This window comes from Canis aureus, chromosome 9, assembly GCF_053574225.1.
Source record: "Canis aureus isolate CA01 chromosome 9, VMU_Caureus_v.1.0, whole genome shotgun sequence".
Taxonomy (NCBI): domain Eukaryota; kingdom Metazoa; phylum Chordata; class Mammalia; order Carnivora; family Canidae; genus Canis; species Canis aureus.
Window position 1 is genome coordinate 67185919 of NC_135619.1, and position 10094 is coordinate 67196012.

General features: G+C 47.2%; 1 long non-coding RNA gene across 3 annotated transcripts; it reads left to right on the top strand.

Annotated features, from left to right (window-relative positions):
- Window positions 1-686: 686 nt before the first annotated feature.
- On the top strand, window positions 687-8824 carry LOC144320195 (uncharacterized). 3 transcript variants are annotated; one of them, XR_013385752.1, is made up of 5 exons: window positions 687-817; window positions 1642-1697; window positions 1787-1932; window positions 4508-4842; window positions 8314-8824. It is a non-coding gene; the product is annotated as an uncharacterized LOC144320195 (long non-coding RNA). The 3 variants fall into 3 exon arrangements; XR_013385753.1 differs by having other exon boundaries at window positions 717-1187; XR_013385754.1 differs by lacking the exon at window positions 4508-4842.
- The last annotated feature ends 1270 nt before the right edge of the window (window positions 8825-10094 follow it).

Below are 10094 nucleotides of genomic sequence, written 5' to 3' on the forward strand. Positions count from 1 at the left end.
GCAATAGGGGTAGTGGGATGGTTGCATGGGGAGCACTTATGGGATCCAGAAGCAGAGAGTTCTATAGAGTCAGACACCTTGAGAGAGGAGTAGTTGAGGTCCTGGCCCTACTCAGCTCTGCAGGTCAGGGGCTCTCTACCTCCTCCCACCCTTCTGTCTCCTTCTGACATCTCCTGTTGGTTGAACCCCACAGGAAGCCCCAGGCCAGGGGGGCCCTGCCCACACGGCCTGTGGAGGTCAGCTTCTCCAGCAGCCGGTGCTGCAGGGGGAAGGGTAAAGAGGGCATTTGGAGGAGGAGGATTTGGGTGAATCAGCAGATTTTTGTAAACCAAATGAGATAAGGTCTGTAAGACCCAGCACCTGGTACATATCAAGAGTTCACTAAGTGTGTTGGCAACTTTTCCTCTCCTCTGCTCATTATGCTTTTGTTATTATTTGGAGAAAGTAAAGCACAGTCTTTCCTAACTTTTCACTCACCAATTCTAAATCTCCAGGAAGAGAAACTACCAGAAACAACTTCCTCTTTGAATTGTTGAAGAGTGCCTGCCCACTCTAGTCCTCTTCGGTGGACACTGGGTGGCTCCAGCCTGGCCTAAACTGATTGGACCAGGGGTGGGTGTCTCACCCTCATGGGCAAAGCTGATTGGACCAGAGGAGGGCGCCCCACCCTCATGGACTGAGTACCACCCAATGTTTCCAGCCCTGCCCCAGCTGCTGGAGGGAGGGGCAGGCACCTAGGAAGCCACTGGCTAGTGATGAGCCAACCTCATCTGCTCTGTCAGAGGGTTTGTAGGTGAGCTGTTTAAAGGAGCCCTTGGTGAGTAGGTCCAGGAGCAAGAGGGGCAGAGTAGGCCGGGTGCTGAGGCACCACCAAGGTGGTGGAGGAGGGAAGGGCCAGCATGCATCCAACCCTGAAAAGCCGGAGATGCTCTTGGGACCCAGACCCACTGCCTTATCTGGAATACTGCCCTGCTCCCACTCCCACTGAGGTTGATGGAGCAGCCCTGAGCTTTTCCTGCCCCTTCACTTCCCGCCTCCTCTTAGCTGACCTTGACCCTGTCCGCTGCAACAAGAATTGCCAAACTCTTCTCAGATGTGTTGTCAAAATCAGCATGCATGGCAGGCAAGTGGCGGCCACAGCCCATTTATAACTCCTGAGAAGAGCTCTAAAGGTTGATGATGAAAAGGTACCCCCCCCCCCCCGCCCCGCCACTCCCCAATCCCCAGCTGGTCTAAGCAGGAAGGGAGAGAGGAGAGGCTCTCTAAATATTCAAGACCTCTCTTGATTATGCAGTTACTTCGTTTGTTCTTTTTATAATCAAAAGGACCCACTAATATGTTCAAGGAATTTATTCAAAATAAATATTGGACAGATATTTAAGCTAGACTGAGCGGTCTGGGGGGAGTAGTAGAGCAGAGGGACCGGCTTGCATCCTTTCCTGCTCAAACACACTCATTCACCCTGGCCAGACGATTTTACATACCTTTTTATAATTAATTGCTATTGTTTTCATCTCCAGAGCCAAAATATTTTGCTCTCTGACACATCTGCTGGGCATTTGATGTATGTTTTCTCCTTTGTCTTTCTGATGGCGCGCCAGTAAGTGGAGTCTGGCCTGCTCTTTTTTTCCTTTTTTTCAGATGAGAACGCCAAGACCCCACAGGACCAGTAGGTGCATTGCCCAAGATCTCGGGAGGTGAGGGGCACAGAAAAGACCAGAACCAGGGTCCAGAGCCCCCGATCTGCTGCTCTGCTGGTATCCCACACCGTCTGCTTTACCTGCAGGTAAAATGTCCTCGTGGAACTGGAGCACTGTGAGCCTGCTCAGGCTTCCAGAACTGCTGCGAGGTCACCACCTCCTGGAAGCCCTTCCAGATGGCCCCTGCAACATGTGACCTCCGGATGCGGGTTTGCACACCAACTACACTAAGGTAGAGCCACATGTCTTTGTGCCTTTTACCTCCTGTTGGGTTCCAGGCCCTCTGAGGTCGAGATCCTGGGTCGATCACTTTCATGTTTCCTGTAGTGCCCGAATCAGAGCCAATATGCATTTATTGAATGCAAAAGTGCATAGATGATTGAAAGAAGGAAAAAAATAATATTCTATTGGAAAGTGAGCAGACATTTCCTAATTGGTAGCCAGTGATGGTCTAAGAGATGAGAGATGGTAGGGGTTAAGAGCCAGAGGGGCAGGGACCTGGCTCCTAATTCCCACTCTGCCACTCACAAGCAGTGTGACCTTAGGCAATTTCCTTAATCCCCAGTGCCTCAGTTTACTGGTCTGCAAATGAGGATAAATGTGAGCCTCTCACTCCATTGCATTGTTGTAAGAATTAAATGAGAGAAGGCAAGTGAAGCATTAGCACAATTCCTGGCACATAGTAACCGCTCAGTAAACGCTTGCTATTAAACAGACGTGATTTTTGCAAATTGGAAGTCATGCTTTTTAGAAGCTTTATGTTTCCTCTCTGTGAAAGCAAGAGAGGACCCATCCTCTATATTTTCTCTTTGCTGTATGAAACTTGGGCATTGATTAATTTTAATCTCTTCTCAATCTTTCTCAAAGTATAACCCACCTTCTGGCTCCCATTTGAAATCCTTATTTTTTGTTTGTTTGTTTATAAATATTTTATTTATTTATTCATGAGAGACACAGAGAGAGAGTCAAAGACATAGGCAGAGGGAGAAGCAGGCTCCCTGTGGGGAGGCCAATGTGGGACTTGATCCAGGGACCCCGGATCATGCCCTGAGCCAAAGGCAGATGCTCAGCCACTGAGCCACCCAGGTGCCCTCAAATCTTTTTTTTTTACCTTCAACAAACTAAGTGGGACAAACACATTGGTTCTCAGCTTTACTCCTGGGGCCTCTGCAGCGTGATTATGGCCGAGGTGAGGCTGAGCAAGGTGCTGACCTCAGGCACAAAATTTAAAGGAGGAGGGATCTGAAAAACTCAGTAATCAAGTGAAATATTTTTTGTTGTGCTAAATATACACAACATAAACCTTACAAATTTAACCACTTTTAAGTGTACAATTCAGTGACATTAAGTACATCCCCAAGGCTATACAGCTGTCACTACTGCCTATTTCCACTAAACATAAAAATAAGGAATAGCCTTATAGTTTATGAAACAATAAACCCCCGAGAGATTTTTAATGCAATAGTTTTTAAATCAAAATTAATGCAGAAAAAAACATGATGAAGAAAATATTAAAATTTTAAATAAAGGCAGGATTAGTAAACTGAAATTGATTCAACATCCTTTAAAGTTGTTCCTTGGAAGAGAGAAGTCACCACACATGGCAATTCTCTCTATTGCAAATGAGATTAGCAAAGAAGCAAGTTTTTTTTTAAATATTGAGAAGTTTGCTTCTATTAAAGGCAGAGAAGTAAAATTGTAGTAAATTCTGTTTGGGATATTAATAACCTATTGAAACAAAATAATCTTGTGAGTTTTAATACACCTAATTTTCCATTTTCCAGTAATTTTTTCAACTAACTTTTATGGTTCAAGGAGAAAAATAACAATTGAAAAATATGTAAAAAGGTGTATATTGGAGCACGTATTTTTCCTTTTGCTTTGGGGTCTAGTAATGGCTCAGTACAGCTGTATTACTGATTCTATGAATATAACATTTTGATATTTTGCTCATCGTGGAATTTTGGTTTTAAAAGTCTTTATTAGGGGATCCCTGGGTGGCTCAGTGGTTGAGCGTCTGCCTTCGGCCCAGGGTGTGATCCTGGAGTCCCAGGATCGAGTCCCTCATCGGACTCCCTGCATGGAGCCTGCTTCTCCCTCTGCCTGTGTCTCTGCCTCTCTCTCTCTCTCATGAGTAAATAAATAAAATCTTTTTTTTTAAAGTCTATTTTAAAGTATTATTTATGCTGATTGTTGAATTTTTGGTTGTCCCTAAATTTTGTTCTTGAGGGAGGGCCTTCTAATTCTAACCCTGCCTCAGAAGCTTCCAAGAAGCTTGTACATGACCTCCCTCTAAAGAGGAGTGAATGACTCCCCTCCAGAAGTATGTGGAAGGAGTTGGAACACCCAGTCACCGTGTCCCTCTTCTCACTACAAACAGCTGGACCGAGTGCAGAATAGAAATGCAGGGCTCTCGTTCAAAAATGAAGAATTTTGGGATGCCTGGGTGGTTCAGCAGTTGAGTGTCTGCCTTCAACTCAGGGCGTGATCCCAGTCCAGGGATCGAGTCCCACATCGGACTTCCTACAAGGGGCCTGCTTCTCCCTCTGCCTGTGTCCGTGCCTCTCTCTGTCTCTCTTGAATAAATAAAATCTTAAAAAAAAAAGAGTTTCAAGATGGCAGCAGCAGGGAGTTACACCAAGTGTTGGGTTCTTTTGAGCCTGGGGCCCTTGAGGCTGGCTCTGCTCTCAGCATTGGCAAAGGCAGTCCCATGTGGCCCCTCAGACCTCTTGTCTTGCAGTTGCAATTGCCTTTTTTTAAAAAATTTATTTATTTATTTTTTTGCAATTGCCTTTCTTCTCCATCAGCCCCACAATGTCTACAGCTTAGCACTGCAGGTGCAGCACCTGTCTCAGCAGACCTCCGCACGCCCCTCTAAGGCATCCAGCGCAAAGCTCTTCTGCACAAAGCAAGGTGCTGAGCAGACAGTGGGTATCTGGGCCTTCCTCTCCAGATAAAAAGCATCTGGAAAGGGGGAACAATTGCTTGTATGGTCATTCATTTGTTCATTTGTTCATTTATTCATTCACTCATTCACCGAGCATGTACTTGAGTTCCCGTGTGCCAGGCACTGGACAGGACATTCTGGATCCAGACAAGAACCACGCCAGAGCCCCATCTCTGAGGACTCACGGGGACTTAGGTAATTACAGTGAGGTGACTTGGGTTCTCTCTTCTCTAACCAGGAAGGGCACTGTCTCCAGAGCCTGACGTTCAGGCCTTCCATCAGCCAGCCCCGAGACCTTGCACAGTGAGTCAGGTCACCTTCAGGGTTCTTTCCTTGCACACACCTCCCAGGCTTCTATGAAGCAAATCAGCTAAGTGCTTGTGAAGTCCGTATGCGTAGGAGGGAGTGGTCTTTTGAGGTGATCATACCATATATCCAGGCCCCCAGAGCTATTTCAATCAGTTGCCTGGCTTTTTTTTTTAATTAATTAATTTATTTTTACTTATGATAGACAGAGAGAGAGAGAGAGAGAGAGGCAAAGACACAGGAGGAGGGAGAAGCAGGCTCCATGCTAGGAGCCCGACGGGGGACTCGATCCCAGAACTCCAAGATCGCGCCCTGGGCCAAAGGCAGGCGCCAAACCACTGAGCCACCCAGGGATCCCCAAGCTGCCCCCCTTTTAATAGTCATTCAACAAATACTTGTTGAGCACCACTGCGTGCCGAGCCCCATGACATCTGTGCATCTTAAAGCTTATTCTATTTTCATACATCTTTTTTGTTTGGTTGGTTTAGTCTTCCAGGGGAAATAGATGTTATTCATTCTATTTTCACAAAGGGGAAACTGAGCCTCAATTACCCCAAAGTCCCTTGTTTAATTGGGGGTGCTCTGAAATTTGAGCACATATCCTTCCCTGTGCCCAGCTGTCCTTTGGTTGCATACTGAGGCCCCTTCAGGACCTACCAGGCAACCCCAATCTGGCCCTGGGAGAGGATTCCAGGAGGGGCTTTCCAGCAGCCGCTTCCAGCCTGCTGCTGGGCCCCCCACCCCCACCCCAGATTCTGCAGTCACCTCCGACCTCATGCCCTGCACTCGCTCTAGCCACGCAGCAGTGCTGTCTGGCAGGAAGAGCCTTGAAGCAGGGAGGCCCAGTCTCTAGTCCCAGCTGCACTTGGCAGGACCTTGACCTTCACCTCCCCATGCTCCTCTGTACAATGGGAAACAGGTTCCAGGGCACAAGGCTAGGGGTAGGCAGGGGTACAGGTGAAAGGGCGGGCACAGAGGTTTCTTTCACTGGAAACAACGGAAGCATTGTCTGCCCTGAGCCCACTGCTAGAGCGGTGGCTGCGTCGCCCTGTCTCCCTGCTCCTTCCACGCGGTCCCTCGGGGGCAGGCCATAGCTTCCACCTGCACGCTTGCTTAGAAGAATGACCACTGCAGTCTCCTCCAGGCTCACCCTCGGCAGTTTGGCCCTGATTTACAAGCACTACTGAGCTCTCGATGTGTCCCCAACACCGTGCTAGGCACAGTAGAGGACCCAAGGCCTGCTCCCCACTCTTGAGAGCTTGCAGCCTGCTAGGGAAGGCCGCACCGAGCAGATACCCGTGGGGGTCAAACTCTGTCCCCTTGCATAGCCCTGTGAACGCCACCAGACCTGATCCAACCTCCCGGGGGAGGCATGCAGTTGAGCACTGTGCATTCCAGGAAGCCTTTCTGGAGGAAGGGGTTAATGAGACGGGATGGGGGTTCTTCAGTTTTCCTCCTGGAGACACTGATGCATAGAGGAGGAACATTCTCTATGTGGGGTCTCCTGGCACTGCTCCATTCTTCTCTCCCCCTCAGCGCGTAGTCCCTGCAGGCAAGCCCCCGTTGGCCTTCTCACCAGTTGCAGGGGGTAATGTTAGGACTAACGTCATGGGATGGTGCCCAGGCAGTAATGACCTAATAGACATGAAATTGCTTTGTAAACTTTCAAGTGCCAGTTGCTACTATCGTCACCCCAAGGTCTGGCTTCACTTCCTTGAACAACTCTCCGTACTGGGCACACACCCCAGCATGGCTCCTGGGGGGCCGGTCTGAGCCCAGGTCTCAGGTCTCCCCACTGTCGCATGGGCCTGAGTTCTCTCCACTGTGTGCCATCCCTCTTGACTCTTCTGACAGGACTTCTATGAAGGCTCTTGAGAAATAGTCCCATTTTCTCAGGGCTACCTTTTTTGTACAGTACAATATACATAACATAAAATTTACCATTTTAACCATTTTGAGTGTACAGCTCGGGGGCACTAAGCACCTTCACCCTATTGTGCCTCCACTACCCATCCATCTCCAGAACTCCTTTCAACTTATAAAACTGAAACCGTGTCCCCACTAAACACTGGCTCCCTGACCCCTCTCCTGGCCCTTGGCACCCACCGTCCTGCTCTCTGTTTTTTTTTTTTTTTTAAATTTTTTTAAGATTTATTTATTTATTCATGATAGACATAGAGAGAAAGAGAGAGGCAGAGACACAGGCAGAGGGAGAAGCAGGCTCCATGCTGGGAGCCCGACGTGGGACTTGATCCCGGGTCTCCAGGATCGTGCCCTGGGCCAAAGGCAGGCGCTAAACCACTGAGCCACCCGGGGATCCCCTGCTCTCTGTTTTGATGATTTTGGCTCCTCTAGGGATGTCAAATAAGTGGAATCATGCAGTATTTGCCTAATTTCACTTAGCATCCATGGCCTCAAGGGTCACCCACGTTGTGGCACACGCAGATCTTTCTACCTTCTGAAGGCCAGGCGGTGTTCCGTCGCACTCACATAATACTGCATTCCGTTTATCCGTTCATCCCACTGAGGGACATTTGGGTTGTTTCCACCCTTTCCCCGTTGCGAATAAGGCGGCCGTGAACTTGAGTGTGCAGAAGCATCCGCTCAAATCCCTGCCTCCCCTTCTCCTGGACCCGTGTGTCTACCCAGAGGTGGGATTGCCGGATCCTAGGGTGACTCTACATTTTAATTTTTATTGGGAACGGTCAGGCTGTTCCCTGCAGTGGCTGCACCAGTTCTCTTCAGGGCAGCGTCTGACCAGCTTCCTTCAGCCTGCGCGCAGGGGGGCCCCTGTTCCGTGGGACCACAGTAGAATCCGAGATAGAAGGTAACATTTGAGAATATGAAAATCCAGGCTGAGGAACAACTGGGGACTCTCAGAAAACAGAGGAGAAGCCATCAGGAGGTGTTCGAGGAAATAACTCTGAGCAGAGCACAGCGCCAGCGTGCAGAACTCGCTGCATTACTGAGCCTCTGAGCGTACTTGTAATCATGGATAATTTTATGACTTCTTACCAGATGCCTGGTAAACCCCTTAATATAAAAAGCAATGATTTTTCTTTTGCCAAAGGACTTGGGAAATACCTCTTCTGAAACTGCAAATACCAGGGATACCAAGCAGAGAGCAAAGACGCCCATGCAAACCTGTCTAGCTTTCCCAATAAAGAATATTATAGGAACAGAGGATTTTTTTACATGCTCATAAAATGATTATACTTGTTCTGAGAATTTCCTGGTTCGAGCATGGCTGTTACAGACCTATTTCATAAGTTGATTTATTTGTTTAACGGTATCTGCAGGGACCCGTGTTTTAATTCCAGTTGGCTTTTTTGTTTTGTTTTGTTTTCCTTTCCCGCCCAGATCACATCTGAAAAATCTCTTTCCGGCACAGCGCATTTGGAAGTGGCTAGAAATGTCAGAGACTCGCGGGGCTCCCAAATTCTGTTGGTGTTCTCCACCGCTGGCACTCAGGTTTGAGACTTTCCTTGCCTTGAATATTCATTGGACACTTCTGTTGTTGCATTTAACCAAAATAAAAATCTACTTCGGCTTGGTCCTCTCCGGGAAAGGGCTTGGTGAGCAGTTTTCTGACAGTTGTATATTAAATGCAGGTGACTTCATGAATGCACTTTCTGTCTGGCTCAGGACATTAACCATAACCCACAGTTTCTTCCAAAGGAACTGGAATGAATTAAATTGTTTAATAAAACCTTACTTACCTGGATAAACTCATTTCTATTTTGCATTTAGATTCCCTAATGCATCTTTCCAGATTGTTATTTGTAAAATAAAAAGCTAGACGTGTTTACTTAGAAAGCCAAACATCAGACCCTAATCCTGGTTCCTATCCAACTTCTTTTTTTTTTTTTTTTTTTTTAAATTTCCTACCGTGTTATGAGCCGTTGCATATTTCATTTCATTTAGCATGACTTGATAATTCCCGCCCCAGATCCAAATGAAGAGCTGGGCACTGAGTTCACATCTCTGCATACATTTTTTTTTTTTTTTTTAATCTATCACACCCCTGAAACCCGTACTATTTTGGATGAGGAGGAAGTCGAAGCTGCAGTTTAGAAATCGATTTTCAGGCCGGACCCGTGCAAGAAGGCCTCGCCTGGCTTCTGGCCGAAGCTGCCCAGGATTATCAAGGGTCTTTTTAAGAAGCTGCAGATAGGAACGTTACTGCATCCTCCTTCGAAATCATTCTAGAAGACTGGATCTTTCAGAAGGGCTGACATGGTAAACCCAACTTTCGAGTTTCATTCTTGGAGAAAAAGGGACCTGAAGTATCAGTCATCTTTCCTCTTCTCCTTGCCAAGAGCAGTTTCTGGCGCGTAGTGTGCCTTAAACGAGGGCTTGCTGACTTGCATAACTGAACAAATGAACAATGAGGATGACTTATTTCACCTTATTTCCCTGTTTGCCTTCTTCCAATAAACCCGGTGCCAGATTTTATGCTCAAGTACAGTGAACTATATTAGCTGGGATACTTGATCTGATTGCTTTTCCTCCTTCTTTTTAAACATTTAAGAGTTCTATTTAAACAATTTCGTTATATACCTGTCTTCATATAAAGTACTAAAGATAAAGTCTTTCCGTTTGAGCCGACGTCCACTGAACACATACTTTTTCGGATGTCACCTCATGTCATCTGCTCTCCAACCCCTGTGTTCTGTTTAATAGATGAAGACACTTGAATATTTTTGTCCTTGATTTCTGGTGGGGGGGGGAGTGAGGGAAGTAGTAGCTGACATTTTTATAGTGCTTCCTATGTGTCACATGCTACGCCAATCATTCGACATAACTCAAAAAAGAAAAAAATTCCACCAGGTAGCTATTCTGGCCGTGCCCATTTTGTGGATTAAGAAACCGAGACCTGGCAGTTAGGTACTTCACAGCAGGGCACGCAGCTGGGAAGTGGTAGGGGCGGGATTCGAATCCAGATCCCTGCCTCCCAGGCCAGCACACCCAATATTCATAGGTCCGATGCAAGAATATTGATGTTGCAGTGTTTGCATTCAGATGCAAATGATTTTTTTCCTCTTTACTGCAGCCATCCAGCTACTTATGTGCTACTAAACGGGAGTAGGATGGGCGAGGGGGCATTCTCGCCGAGATGGATGGCCGCTAGACCAGGCGTC